This window comes from Amblyomma americanum, chromosome 1 (assembly GCF_052857255.1).
Source record: "Amblyomma americanum isolate KBUSLIRL-KWMA chromosome 1, ASM5285725v1, whole genome shotgun sequence".
NCBI lineage: Eukaryota > Metazoa > Arthropoda > Arachnida > Ixodida > Ixodidae > Amblyomma > Amblyomma americanum.
The window spans coordinates 111,993,142-112,008,922 of record NC_135497.1 but is presented as its reverse complement, the minus strand read 5'-3'; the positions used below and the strand labels follow the sequence as shown (position 1 = coordinate 112,008,922).

The 15,781-nt window shown below is 47.7% G+C and overlaps 1 long non-coding RNA gene across 1 annotated transcript; it reads left to right on the top strand.

The window, feature by feature from the left end:
• The first annotated feature begins 7,181 nt into the window (after positions 1-7,181).
• On the top strand, positions 7,182-9,959 carry LOC144134942 (uncharacterized). The gene is made up of 3 exons (XR_013315316.1): positions 7,182-7,765; positions 8,715-8,921; positions 9,463-9,959. It is a non-coding gene; the product is annotated as an uncharacterized LOC144134942 (long non-coding RNA).
• Positions 9,960-15,781: the final 5,822 nt, after the last annotated feature.

Below are 15,781 nucleotides of genomic sequence, written 5' to 3'. Positions count from 1 at the left end.
TTTCCGAATGCGACATTTATGCGCGAGAAACCTATCGAGGCTAATTTAATATTTTTTATGCTACTACGCGGATCCAGCAGTGACGCAGCTGGTCAATATATGCGGCTTCTGCAGTGCACAGGCTTGAGGCAGCCGCCGGTAACTGCGGCAGCTGCGGTAGGCACGGGCAAGCGGAACCTGTTTTGCCTACCATGCGAAAGTCGCTGCTAACATCAGCGCCACCGCATCTTCGTGACGTCGCGGGGTGAAGGAGGTCCATATGAGAGGGGAAGTGGGTCAGGTTGACAAAGGGGCAAGGCGAGTGGGAAGGAGGTTAATGTGAAAATACGCATGACACTGGGGACTTGGATATAGTGCTCTAGAGCACTATAACTTGGAGTAAGCGCCGTCATGGAGAGAAATGCACTGACTGCGAGTAGAACATTTCTGCAAGCGAAAAAAAATTGCTTAAAAAGTTAAGGCGTAAGCATATATGCCAGTATTAGCGGGTGTCGCATGCTCTTTTCGCAATGGCCGGGTGGGAGCAGCTAGCGGCATGGCGGAAATCAGCGAGCGGCATGAAGGAAGGAAAGTTCCATGGCGAGCGGGCAGAGAGCATGTGACAGGCGCGCCGCCATCACGTGCTCTCGCAATGTTTCGGTTTCGTCTTATTGAGGACTCAAGATTCCTTGCGCTGCAGCGGCGACGAGAATAGAATTTTCGAAATTCTAAAATCTGATATGGATATTGCTTACGGCGGGCTACAAATCTCGGAATAAATTAGGGCCTAACAGCAGCAGTTATAAACTAATATTAGTTAACCAGCCGGCTAGTCAGGACGTCTTAAGTGTATTCTGATGCACACCGCTGACAATGCTGTGCCGAAGAAAGCACTATTCCAACTCAAAAAGCCTGTATTTGAAATTGCTAACAGACTCAGGTCAAACACCCTGTTTATCGAAGGAAGCATCCTTCTTACCCTCATTAATCCAGCATGTCCCTAATAAAACCGCTCTACGATATATACCATTCGCACACACCAGACATCAACGAACGGACACACAACGCACGCCCCGCGGTTTCTCATTTCCAGTAGAGATAAGACATATTATGCTAATTAAATGGTACATGCCATTGGAGTAAGCGCTGCTACACGCAAAAGGCGCTGCGCGTGTCATCTGTGCGTATTTATACATTGTGTTCGCGTTCTTATCCGCGCCGCGTCCAACGGATATGGGGGTATTGAGTGCATATGGTGCCAACGCCAAATCTGAAGCCCCGACAGGCTAAGCACGAAGTCACTTTTAGAGAGATGCATGGACGTCGAAGAATTATGTACTGTATGTATACTCACCCACCACGTTTTGTTCTAATTTAGTGAAGCCTCAGAATCGCTTCTACACTTTAGAATATTGCACATATACCGGGTGTTTCACATAAGACTTTACACAATTTTTGAAGACACGCTTTCTGAGTTAGAAGACCGCTTTTTTCGGCATAGCATTGTCAGCGGTGTAGTACACCAGAATACAGCTAAGATGTGGTAACTAGCACGCTGGTTAACTAATATTGAATAGTTATTTTTTATTACCGTTAGGCTCCTTAATTATTGAGGGGTGTGTAGCCCACTGCAATTAATATTCATATCAGTTTTTAGAATTTAGAAAACGCGATTACCCTCGGAGCTGTGGCTCAACAAATTTTGGCTACATCGCGCCAAAATATGTGCGATTTCGAGAAGCTTGCAGGCAAAGCAACCTCTCCAGTGACGTAACTCGTCGATATAGCCAAAATGTGTTGGGCCACAGCACAGAGGGTAAATACGTTTTTGAAATTCTAAAAAATGATATGCCGTGGACGGGTTCGAACCCGACAGCGGCGGCCGCGTCTCGATGGAGGCGATACGCTAAGGCGCCCGTGAGCTGTCCGATGTCAGTGCACGTTACATGTTAAATATCCAGTAAAGTTGTAAAAGGTCTCTCTTGCAGGCGTTACTAGGTTCTTTAGCTTCGCACCAGAGGTGCCCACCGCCCGAGACGGTTGTTTGATGTGACGACCGAAGGCTTCTTTTCGCACCAGGGGTGCCCCGTCAGAGAAGGTCTTGTGACGAATCAGGATTCAGGTGTTAAGGGGAGTATGACTTGACTGTTTTATATACAAATATTTACATTGCAAGCAAGTTGATACACAAGAGACAATTTAAAAACGGCAAAAAAGTTAAACAAAAAGGTGGAACTGGCTAACACTAGGGTAGGCCCCTACTCGGCATAGCCGAAGATGCATTACATCTGACCTTAGCCCAGAACCATTTTCCAGGGCTTCGGGCCCTGGTTTTAAAGACCTAAAGGCCCGGCCCATATTCGGTAGCATCCAATCACGTTAAACTATAACCGTGATTGGTTAAACAGGTGCATGGCCGGCCCTCCAATGTCCGTAAGGCATATAACCCTTTCCCTAAAGTAAACAACACAAAAAATGGACATCAAATTCCTTCCAAAAAAAAAGAAAACCCCGTTTTCTCAGAAGGCGCCATAACCCTTGGTCCACAGGTTTGCCTGCCCGCTCGGTCCCGACATTCCCAGGGAGATTAGCAATTGGTTCCGTCGAAGCTCGTCAACCCGGCGTCGTTCCGCAATTAGAGCTGTCATCGGACTCAGGCGGGGTGCTTCCGCTGTGTGCGACTGCCCGCTCGGTACTGACTTTCCCAGGGGGAATAGCTTTCTCGATGAGCATACGCGGCTTACATTCGACGCCGATACCCGTTCGTTGGGGTTCTCAAATCTGGCCGCCGCTGTCCATCCGTCATTCCCGTTGCTCCCCTCCTTGACAAGACTACTATTTTCCAAGATTTTCCCACGAGATGTTCGTCGCAAGGTCGCGTCGCGTCCGGTGTCGGCTGAACACTTGATACTTTTCTGTAAAGGGCTTCACCCTACAGTGGAAGGCAGCGGGGCTGACTTACCCAAGGCATTGGGGTTTAGGGATAGTGAAGGGAAAGTGGATTTTAAGAGGTTAGAAGTAACCAAGCGAAGGTTATCTGATTGGTGGCTAAAAGCAAGACAGGAGTAAAATTTCACAAGACATGGCTAGGTGGCTTGAGCCACCGCCCGATGTAAAGGGTGCAGCCGTATCCATCCATCCATCCATCCGCCAAGACGAGAGGGCTTTTAGCTTGCGAGGATTAAGCGCGCGGCCATCGCTATCAGGGGTGCTTGACCCCAAGACGGGAGCTTCTCTTCAGCGCGCTCCGCCGCCGCCCGGGACCGAGGTGGGGGGGGGGGGGGTTCGATGGGAGCCTGCAGCTGTGGTATACCCAGACCGGGCGACCGGTCCTAATGGCCCCGCGAATCATCGCTCCCTTACAGATCCCCAGGTGGTCGAAATTATTCCGGAGCCCTCACTACGGCACCTTTCTTCTTAGTCCCCCTTTATCCCTTCCCTTACGGCGCGGTGCAGGTTTCCGCCGAGACGTGAGACAGATACTGCGCCATTTCCTTTGCCCAAAAACCAATTTTAAGGCGGCCGCTGTGGCTCAGTGGTTAGCGCACTCGGCTACTGATCCGGAGTTCCCGGGTTCGAACCCGACCGCGGCGGCTGCGTTTTTATGGAGGAAAAACACTAAGGCGCCCGTGTGCTGTGCGATGTCAGTGCACGTTAAAGATCCTCAGAGGGTCGAAATTATTCCGGAGCCCTCCACTACGGCACCTCTTTCTTCCTTTCTTCTTTCACTCCCTCCTTTATCCATTTCCTTACGGCGTGGTTCAGGTGTCCAACGATATATGAGACAGATACTGCGCTATTTCCTTTCCCCCAAAACCAATTATTGTTATTAAGGCGGAAGCCTGTAATGGCTCATACTTGCGGCCATGACTTTGTCCGCTCTCAGGTCATGTCACACCGATGACTAGATTAACTCGACAAGGAAAAAAATTGTGATCATAAGTTGAATGACGGAAACAGAGGCGTGGCGCAAAACCGCGTCCGCCGAAGCGCCGACGCTGGCTTGAGCAACAAATATCGGAATTGCACATGAAATCCCAGCGTTGTCGTCACTGGTTGACCTCAATATGGTGGCAGTATTCCCGAATACGTTCACCAAAATCTTGAGCAACCGTTCGTCGTACTGCATTCTGAGCGGTGTCTCAGCATTGCTCTTTGCATATAGCTTACATCATACATGTTTTAGTCAAGTTGGAGGCTAGCTTGCGACAGTGGTTCGGAACGATGACATATTCACCTTCAGTTGCATGCTTTAAGGCGCGGTTGAGGTGTCCACCGAGATGTCGAGATCTGTGAGCTACTGCGTCCTTTCCTTTCCTCAATACACATGTTTTCGCATTCCTACACGTAAGCAGTCTAATGCACCTGCGCTTCAGCCTACTGTGCATGCGTGGAATGCCATTGAGTGGCGCCACCATCGTTCGAGAGGAGCGCTCCACAGGCAATCTTGCCAGAAGCCTCATGAACGCCGATCAGAAAGGATGCCGCGTCCTCTCTCATGTGTCTAGCAACACTCTCCTGTGTCTACTAGCAACCAAGCGCGCGCGCGCATATGAACGACAGCGAGAAGCAGCAACACCGCGCTAAAGGCTTTCGCCTCACCGCACCTTAGGTCAACAAAGTGCTCCCCTGAATTTTTCAAACTGATAAGGATCTTAATTACGCTGGGCTACACGCATTTCAGTAAATAAGGAGCTTAACTGTAGTAGTTAAAAAGTTAACTAAATATATATTAGTTACCGAGTCTGCTATAGTTAGCACGTCTGATCTGTATTCTGATATATTGCACCGCTGACAATGCTATGCCGAAAACACCGCTCTTATAACTCAAAAAGCCTATTTTTAAAAATTGTGCAGTCTTAGGGGAAACACCCTGCATAGTCTGCTGTCGTTACAGGGTTTCGAACCTGCGATGCCAGCCACAAAAAATTACGACTCCTTCTAGTAGCCTGGGCGCTGATTTGGCATGTTACATTTGTGTCTGAACCACGCAGCAGAATTTCTCGGTCCACGCAGCAGAGGATATCGGTCGGCACACACACACACAAAAAAAAAATTGTAGTCGGATGCAACTCGAGAGCGCAGCGGGTTTTTCCCATCAAAGGACCCTCTTACAGTCAATGGCGTCATCAGATTCTCATGACCCTGCTAGTGTGACAATGCAGGGAGAGGCGCTGTAATGGAAAGAGGAGTAGGGTGCATCGAAATTGGATTGAGAATAGGCCCTTTAGAAAATTCAGTCTGGCAACTTGGCAGGCGTCATCATCAGCAACTTCCGTCGGCGCCGTCGCCATAATTTGGGCACTATAGAAGACGCACAGGTGCTCTGCTCAGCCTTTCCACCAGACTCCACCTTGTGGCGTATACAATACTTCGATTGCATTTGTGAAAGCGATGGCGAAAAAATTGCGGTGGTCGAAGGACCTGACTATCATCCCGGGCGGATTTTCGGAAAGGCCTTTGGACTCCAATTGTGATGCCCACGGTGTGCGCGGTCCGTCCGACCGCACCTCTCAGCGAAGCTACTAGCTGGTATGCGAGACTTTACTGCGATCCGTCGACAGTGCGCGTTGCCGTGTTATCCTGCAGGTACAGTATTAGTGCCTCCCTTCCGGACTTGCAAAAATTCGCATTCTCGGTGCTTCTGCTGCGTCCGTGCATACCACTGAAGTGCGTCCGCGCTGCACACAAACAATTTCTCACCCTTTTGGGTGTAAATCAGCTGTCCCCAGACGAGCACCCTTTTCCAATTGTTCGGTGCTAAAAAAGGGTGCAGAGATCAGCACCCTTAAGGAAGGGTGCACTTCATGATACTTTAGAGGATGTAATGGTTGCACCATCACTAAAGGGTACTATTTTTCCATAGCACATCTACGAATGCATGTTTTAAGGGTGCTCCACATCGATCCACCCATGAAGCAAAATGCTTCGACTGAGGCGCGCTCTCTAAACTTTCATGCTGCGCACCCGCTCTTAAGGGTGCTGATCTCTGCACCCTTTTTAACAGCCAAAAGGATGTTCGTCTGGGGACAGCTGATTTGCACCCTTAAGGGTGAGAATTTGTTTAGTGTGCACGTCAGTGGCAGAGAACGCGTTTAAATTTAGTTGCTAACCGCAGCATATATATGTCTCCTCACTATAGGAAAAATATAAGCGTAGCGAGTTTAACAACTTTTAATGCACAGATTTGAACTCGGGCGTCATGTTGCGCGAAAATGCGATACGAACGCGCGCTCGTATATACTTAATGTTGTCTGAAGTCGTGTTGAGGTGTGCCCGCTGGTCTAGAGCGCTCAGGATCGGTGTGCTACACAAGTAACCAGAAATCTTGCCGCAGCTGCTTTGTATGAGAACTGCGCTTTTGTTTTTATGCTTTGTTTGGCTATGCTGCAGCGATTGCGTGCTAGTATTACCCGTGAAAACGCCTGTTTTTAAATTTCTCATCTCTTGCTTCGCGGGCCTCAGTTCGGGCGCTCTAGACAAGCCTGCGTCTGTACAGTGTTCTGCGCCAATGGCTGCAAGCGTGCTGCGAGGGCTGCTCTCTGTTCTCTTGGAACAAGCGTGTAGAGGAAGCAAGGGGGAAGCGACGCGACCCGCCGGTGCCGTGTGTTCGGTAACTCGAGACGCCTCGTCCATCTGCGCCGCTCGTCGGTCAGGGGAGGCGCGCTGCAGAATAAACCTCTAGCCGCTTTGCCCTTTGAGATATATATATATCTTTGACTCCGCACATCCTTTAGAATTAGTTTTCCTTTGTCGAGAATCGAGTCTGTAGTGAACCTGCACGCTCAGAGCATGTCTCATGCTGTCTGGCGAACGAGGCTACAAACGTATATTCATGCTGCTGCCATACAAGAGTAGCAGGAGCACCATAGGATACTAGTACCTGCAAAAAAAAAAAAACAATATATTGTGAGCTCCACATGTCATCGTAATGCAGTTTCAAGCGAATGTCATTGTTTGGCATGTCTATAGTTCACCAAATAGGTTGCATGGAGCTATAATGGAAAGTGTACAAAAAACTGGTATCAGTATGTAGTGGTCAAAAATTCCTCTAAATGGTTGACATGAAATTTTTCCTTTTTTTTTGCAGGCCTGATGAGGTGCATGTCAAGTGCACTTGTTTTCGGAGCCAGAAGAAAGCATCAAAGACCTATGAGGTGTGCCTTACTTTGAAAAGCTGTGGATCAGTGGCGTCTGCAAGATGCGATTGCCCAGCTGGTGCCTGTGGAGTGTGTAGCCACAGTGTAGCTGCATTAAAGCTAGTGTTGCTACTTAAGAGCAATGGCTATAAGGAACCTCCACCAGAGGCAGCGTGCACCGAGCTGCCGCAGCAGTGGAGGCGCCCTCGATCGTAGCAGCCCACTTGCCCCGCTACCTTTGCAGTTGTGGACTGGAGGAGTGTGCGACAAGGTGGCCTCTAAAAGCCGATCAGCACCAGGTTTTATGATGCCAGACAGCACGCCCAGCCATTTGAAGACCTTTCTTCAAGAATAAGGACACTTCGGGCAAGCATTGGTGAACTGTGTCCTTCGCCATATTCAAGACACCTTGAAAGCACTCAACTCTTTGAAACGTCTTCAAAAATTGGGCCGACACCAGTTGGCAGTCCTTTGCAGTATTTGATGCCTCTCGTGCCACATGGATTTCAAGTTCATGTGGCGCCAGAAATAGTGTGCACAAATGCTGGCACTGCAGAAATGCCGACTCCACAACGACTGTTTGGGTCGTGCCGCAAGTGGCACCTACAAGATGGGGATTCTCTGCCGTTGAGTCAGCCATCCTTAAGGTAGCGCACCTTTTACCTGGAGGCTAGAGATAACCGAGTATATGGCCTGCTGATCCACCTCGTGCATGACTCAATGAGGCCGAAAACGCACTAGGTGGCATTCCCTCAATGTCATCGAAGGAGTGGCAGATGGGAGGTATACTTAACAATGACTTAATCGGATTGGCCGCGGCGCAATGAAAATCGGTCGACACCATTGGCTTGTTGGGGGGGGGGGGGTCATTTGAGGAGAAGTGCCACTTTTTTTCTTGAGTTGTATCCGACTGTAGTGTGGCTTCCGTGTCGTGCTGTTTCTTTCATACCTTCCATGTTGAAAACCTAGCCGCACCAAACCGTACAGCAGTCTGTTTCGTAACTGCTGAAAGAAATAAAAAGAGATGGTCAACCATGAATGACAAAAAACACAAAAAGCAACAACTAGCAGCTGGTAGTTTAAGTAGCAGGTGTCCATTATAACGATTTCATTATTTCAGTTGCAGAACAGCAACCTTGACTTCAAGCATCATTATAGCCACTCGGATATTGAACGAATTAATTGTACAAGCTACTGCCTTGGTGGTGAGAAAACGTTTGGTGTGTGATTGCTAGACCACTTTGCGCAATAGTGGCCTGAAAAAGTTGTTGCTTTCTTTAGAGAAATTTTTTAAGCTATTTACACAAAGTGTTAGAACCATAGCAAACAGCACTGCCAATATAATGGACTTTAAAAGAGTTAGATGTTGGGCTAGTTGGATTTGTGACAAATTATACATATCTTTTGCGCAACCAGGACAGGGACACAAAGAACAGAAACAAGCACGAGCGGTCGTGTTTGTCTGTTCTTTGCGTCCCTGTCCTGGTTGCGCTAAAAAGATGCATAATTTGGCAATATAAGTAAGTCTGAGGTGACAGGTTACACAGGTGAACAGCTGTCGTATCAATAACTACCTAAAATATGTTTTATTTCCAGGGTTTGCAAGTATCCAGCCAGGAGGCACCCTACCTCGAAAAGAACACGATCGAGGCAGCAGTCTGGCAGCGAGATGTGGAAGAGAGCCCGCGTCCATCGATTGACTGCTTCATCATTTGGGGTTGTGGTCAAGCGCCCTACGTGGACAGAGAAAGGCCTGCAGAACCTGACCGCAGACAAAGACCTTTCCCGTGTCAGGGCTGTTCAGTAAGTGAGGTCTTATTTTACTAAGTACGGACAATGAATTTCAAACAACGCATGGCGTCATGGGTAGTGCTGTGAAGCCTACTGTGAGCACGTCGAATAGCTCAACAGCTGACCACAAGCGGTAAATTTAATCACTGTTTATTTGAAAGTCAAAATTTTTCCCTTTAGAAAATGAAGAATGAATATCAACAAGTGTGGAGCATATGACATGGCATGCAGAACGTTGCCTGGAGAGCTCACCATAATTTCAGCAAAATATGTGGACGTCTGAAAAAAAAAAAAACGTAGCCCTTTATAGACCTTTTCAAAAAAGGTCAAAGGGTGTCGCTACATTTTCTTCTTTGCTGTGGATATGCACCGTCAGGTTCAGAACAGCATGTGTTCTTTCCTTTATCTTCATTTTTTGATTAGCCGACTGCCCTACAATACAATGCGAACGGTTCTTTATTTGTTGTAGACCAGGCGAGTACAACCAACTCTGCTCTAGGTGAAAATTCCTCTTGAGATGAAAGTGCCAGCCTTTTTTATGCTGTTATTGCAGGTACGGCATTACTAATGAGCAGCCGGCTCTGCAGCGTTACGTGGCTGTGATGAAAACCAGGGGCCATGATGTCGAGGCCTTTCGAAGCGGATTGGTCGTAGACCCTTCGTGTCCATGGCTGGGAGCTTCACCGGACAGGCTAATCTTTGACCCGTGCGAAATTCCTTCACGTGGCCTTCTTGAGGTGAAGTGCCCGTACAGTTTGAAGGGGAAAAACTCCCGACGATATGGGGGATGGGCACTGCCTCAAGAAGGACAGCATGGGTGTGTTTAGGCTGGACCGTGGTCATGAGTACTACTATCAGGTCCTTGGCCAGATGGCTTTATCTGGTTTATCCTGGACCGATTTTGTTGTTTTTTCTGATCAGTTCTTGATCATTGGCCGTGTCAAGTTTTCTGCTCAAGATTGGGCTGTTGCAAGACACAGACTTGACAATTTCTTTTTTTCTGTGCTGTTGCCATATATGGCCTCGCAACTTCCTTAAAGATGCACTAAAGAGGAATCTGAACTCGTCTATTTACCGCGGAAACTCTATCTACACGTTCCGGGAATTCTTAGAAAGTTCGAATTATTATCCTGTGCGGCCGATTGCCCTAATTAAATCGGATGAAACGTCCCGGCTCCCGCCTTTTTTGAACTGAACGCGGTAGCTAGACGGAGTCAACCAACTCGTGGAGTGCTTTTAAGCCAGTCCAGTGGTGGCTTCGCTTTCATTTAGTTCTTTAGGTTTCTGTGAATAAGCAGTTTCAGTCACTAGCAATATAACCACAAATTAGGCCCATGGAAATAAAAATACACGTGGGCTCTTTGATTTACGTATCACTCCGCCGATGGCAGAGCGGCAAGCCGCCACGGGACTGGCTGACGCGTTGGTTGACTCCTCCTACCTACCACGTTGAGTTAAAAAAAAAAGGCGGGAGCCGGGACGTTTATTCCGATTTAGTTCGGGAAATCGGCCGCCCAGGACAATAATTCGAAGTTTCTAAGAATGCCAGGAACGTGTAGAGTTCCCGCGGTAAAAAGACGAGTTCAGATTCCTCTCTAGTAAACCTTTAAGAACGCATAGTGCCTGTAAACTAACGATTCTGCTCTCAATATTGTTACAAAGACGACAACGAAAAAGCGGCCAGTGGCACGGGACTGAGCGATCGCATTAGGCCCACAGCCATTAAAATTGTATTTCGCCTGCCATCATGTCGTACTGTTCTTTGGCTTGCCACCCCATATCAATACCATTAAAGGAACAGACACCAAATTTTTGTATGTTTTACCCTATGTGTGAATTAAGTATAGCTCTTGTGAGACATGAAAACTTCAGCATAAATGCTTTGTCATCTTTATTCATTGTAGCACTAAAAGCAGCCTGCCTCAACAGCCAGAAATAGTTGGCGAGTGCCGCATGATCTGTATTTACTAGTGTGGTACGAACTATGAAGAAAACCTAGCAACTAAAGTTTGGTGTCTGCACTCCTTTGGGGCATGTCTTATGTGGCAGGGAATAGAATAGTTTTTGTTATGTAAAGAAGATGACAAGCATGTCACAATATTTAATGAACACTGGAAAATACATGCGAATATTTAATAAACTTTGGAAAATACAGGGTAATCCCTACAGATATTCATTTGTGCCCCGTGCGTGCACAAATACTTGTTCTGTCGGTTCGATGTATATCCAGTAGCCAGTTTGGAGTGTCTAACTCACTGCTGACATTCATGTCTCTCTTTATGGCAGTTGTGACTTCCACCTTCATATGCCTGTCTATACAACCTTATCCTTCCATTTGTTCTTGCTTATTGTTGTGCTGTTATGTCGTAAAGCTGCTAGCCTGCCAAATTGGGCTTTTTAAACCAGACTTCCTTAGTGTTCTTCTCTGGTAACCAAGCAACAAGGGATGAAGGAGACCACTCAGACCTTGTTGCTTTACCTGAGAGAATAACGAAGTCGAGCACTGACATTTATATCGCTCAGTTCTTGCGTGAAGTCGTAATGTGTATTGTGTGCATGGTGCATTTACTGATAACTCAGATTTTCTGGCATGCACATTGTATTCTGTATGTTGCATCCTGTAGCCTTTGTCTTCTTCTTTCATGTCTGTGTAAATAAAGAATGTCATGGTTGTGTGGAAATGGGTAATGGGCTGTACAGCTACCCTATTCACAAAGTCCATTGTCAGTTTTCAAGCATAACTTATTTGCTGTCGCATACTACATAACATCAAGGCTCAGAAAAGGGAGAGCAAAGCTTGTCTTTTATTATGGCAGGAGCAGATTTGTCAACCATTCACTCATCACATAGTTGCACCAGCGGAGGTTGTAAGTTAGTATAGCACATACAGTCCACATTTCTTTTATGATTGGGCCCCGAGAAAGCGGTACCAGCCTATCGAAGATATGAAAACTTTCGATGCGCTGTATGCGTCGCTCAACATGTATCCGCAGGGATGCTATTTCTTCCGTTTCTTTTATGTCCTCTTCACTGAACTGACCTCTTCTGAGGAAAGGCGGGTTGTTGAAAGCCACGTTGATTGTCTCGAGCATTTCTTCAATCTTGAAACCTTTGTCTGCCATGGCAACATACCATCATTGAAAGGAAGGGCCAAGAAACCACTCTTGCACACATTCTTTGTCAGAAATAGAACCTGGAGACAAACTGGAGACAAAGGTCACTGTACCATCGGGCGAGGTGCCAATCAGTCCTTCGAAGGTGTTCGCTGATTTGTACGATGAGAATGTTGCCGACTGCAGTGCAAGTGAGCTGGCTGCCTGACATTTAATTTCTGTTGCATCCAGTATGACTCGAGTTGCAGAATACTTTCCTTGCAAGGAAAGTGGCATTTCCTTTTGAACATGTTCCTTTGGCATCCGCATAGGTATCTGTGTTAGTTTAGTGAAAGCAAAACTGGCCCAGGTAATACAGATTCTTGATACTGTGGTAGTTGACACACAGAACCTGTTAGCAAGGTCCTTTTCAAAAAGTCCAATGCGCATTCTTAAAAGAAAGAGAGAAAACTCGTTTTCCACTGTCAGGCTTCTTGGCCTACCTGCCTGAGATGGGTGTGCTTGTGATGAAGGTTTGAGTCCGATGTTTTCTCCCTGTTCCCCTGGAGTAAAGAAAACTAAAATTGTTTTAAACATTCCATACGATGGCAGACCGGTATAAAATCTCATGTCATCATCACTGTGCTTGAATAGGTCAATAGAAAACTCTCAACTTTCTTTTCTAGCTTCTCTGCTGTTGCTTTGGTGAGTTCCAGTTCTCTGCTGGTACGAAACAGCATTTATTTTACTGATTTTATTTCTTGTTCCTTTTCTTTTGGTTCATGTTTCGCTCTTTGAAGTTCGACATGAGCATGTCGGAGTTGTTCTTCGGTAACTTTCAGCTCATTCTTCGCTGTTGTGAGTGATTACCTCAGATCTTGTTCTTCTTTTTGTCTGGTGCATCCCGTGTACATCGAGGCGGCTGTGATTTCAAGGAGATGAAGTCCATTTCAGCATCCAGACATGCTGTTGGTACATGAGGCGTTCCAGAAAGTTCCTCACAAATGTCGTCGGCTTGCATTCCACTGGCTGTTGTCACTTCTCCATTCAAAGCAACATTCTGCACGCAACGCTCTTTCGGTGGCTTCCTTTGCACTTTACTTTGCTGGTGTGCGAAACTAAATATGCTTGGCACTGCATCATCCTTGTGCCGGTAGCATAGTTTGCATAAAAGTCACCATCGGCGAAGTGCTTTGAGCCCACCTTTGTGTGCTTGTTTATGCGGAACTCCTTGCCCTCGTCTCTCCTTATTGCCGCAATCCATTTTTTTTTTCAAACCAGGATTTGTGGGGAAGTCTAGAAAAGAGACCTGCAAAAGTACAGCCCACTTAGTAATTGGCCAAGGTGCAGGTGTAAAAGCATAAATAAACATGCGCTTTGAAAAATGGTATCAGATGTGTTCTTGTGTATTCATCAAGGTAGATAAATAAAAAAATGAACATTTTCTTCACATTTTCAGTACATACAGTTGAAGACAGAATAATGTAGACCACGCTTGTGCAATCAAGCTCGTCTAAGCATCATCTAGCAATATTAATGTAGTGTCTCATACTCCTGCAAGTGTCACGTGCACTTGCACATAGCGGAAGAAAACCTTCGTATGTTCAGTAATAAATGCGAGGCAGGAGTTGAAGCCACAGAGTGTGGCCCATAATATTTTGTCTGCGAATGTACTTCAGTCTGGCAGAGAGCTGCGGGGATGCGTATGCACAGGAAAAGTTTATCCGTCGCGCGGTAGCAGAGTTAAGTGTCTAAGCGCACCCGCGTACCGTTAGTTACTACTAAGCTAGTGGGACGACTTTGAACTCACTAATAAGGCTGCTAAAGACTGAGCTCTATGCACACGAAATTTCGAACGAAGGCCCTAGCGATGAACGGCGCTGTCGCGCTATTTTGCCCGTGTCGCGCTAGGTTCTGCATTCACAAAAATGTTGCCCGTAGTCCAGAAATGCATGCCGCTTATGCTCTGTTTTAGGCTTCCAGTTTGTGCGCTCCTCCCCATGATCTGTCGTCGCCTCAGCAAGCGGACCGGCTTGGGTCAGCGCCGTTGCCGTGGAGAAAATATTCCTTTTGTCGTGACTGTGAGGCAGAGCTGCAAAACTTAGCTTAACTTAGTAAATTACTGTACTGTCGTTAAAGGAGGGCTAACAACACTTGGAGCAGACTCGACTACGAGCAGGTGCACTGCAGGGCGAAACGCGCGTCGATCCGGGTACGGGCGCTCGATCAGCAGTGCCGGTGCGCCTAGCCGTCGGTGCAAAATCACTGGCGGTTTGCTCACTTCAGATAGAGGCGACAGATTACGGGAGTGTTTGCTAAGCCGGAGTGCGCACGCACTGACCCAATGAAAACACCGCTGCTGCTGCTGCACTCCGCTTATGTCGCCATAGTTTGCTGCAGGTTCGCAACTGAGAGAACGACGGCGCGGTTGAGACGCGGATGCTAGCAAATGCAAAAGAAGTGCGCATGAGCAACGTTTTGATTTTGTGACGCGCCGAAACAGTCGCCAGCATCGGAAACAATGCATCTGCTCGAGTGCACCGAAGGTAGTAGCACTTTTACATTTGTGCTCACTATACAGCGGAAAGGCTACACGGTAGAAGGAAATTTTCGCGGCTCTTGCAATACTTATACCATTTATTTTAACGGGAAAACTAACAGGTCACGGACGAGAAGGAGAAAGCATGCAGCTGTTTCATGCGCTCCGTGCTCTGGATACACACCTTGTTCCCGTGCGCTTCTCTTACGCCGCGCTGGCTGCAGAAAGGCACACAGCAGCATGCCGGCATCGCGACTGTAGCTTGGAGCACAGAGCCAATATCAAGAAAGATGGCTAGGACACAGAAACAAGAAAATTGCTCTTTTTGTGGCTGCGCTGGGCGCCGTACCTTTCAATGCGTCCAGAGCGCAGTCCAGCAGGCGTATGCCCAAGTAATGGCGGAGGCACCGCAGTTCGCGCGCCACATACCAGATAGCGATAAATTTTCTTAAGGGTCTATTGGTTTTTAGAGAAAGGAAATGACGAGTATCTGTCTCACATATCGGCGGACACCAGAACCGCGCCGTAAGGGAAGGGAAAAAGAAGGGAGTGAAATAAGAATGGAAGAAATAAGTGCCGTAGTGGAGGGCTCCGGAATAATTTTGACCACCTGGGGATCTTTAACATGCACTGTCATCGCACAGCACACGGGCGCCTTAGCGTTTCGCCTCCATCGAAACGCAGCTGCCGCGGTTGGGTTGGAACCCGGGAACTCCGGAACAGTAGCCAAGCGCCCTAACCACTGAGCCAACACCTCGATGGCCAACGCCGCTTTCAGGGTGAAGGCAGCGCTCTCGACGGAGTCATGTTGGGTAAAAATGTAATTTGGTTTTTGGGGAAAGGAAATGGCGCAGTATCTGTCTCGCATGTCGGCGGACACCTGAACCGCGCCGTAAGCGAAGGGATAAAGGAGGGAGTGAAAGAAGAAAGGAAGAAAGACGTGCCGTAGTGGAGGGCTCCGGAATAATTTCCACCACCTGGGGATCTTTAACGTGCACTGACATCGGACAGCACACGGACGCCTTAGCGTTTCGCCTCCATCGAAACGCGGCCGCAGCAGTCGGGTTCGAACCCGAGAACTCCGGATCAGTAGCCAAGCGCTAACCACTGATCGAGCCACCGCCTCGATGGCCAACGCCGCTTTCCGGGTGAAGGCGGCGCTCTCGACGGAGCCATGTTGGATAAAAATGTAAATTGGTTTATGGTATAGTGAACTAGAATACTGGTCTAGTGGCGCGAAC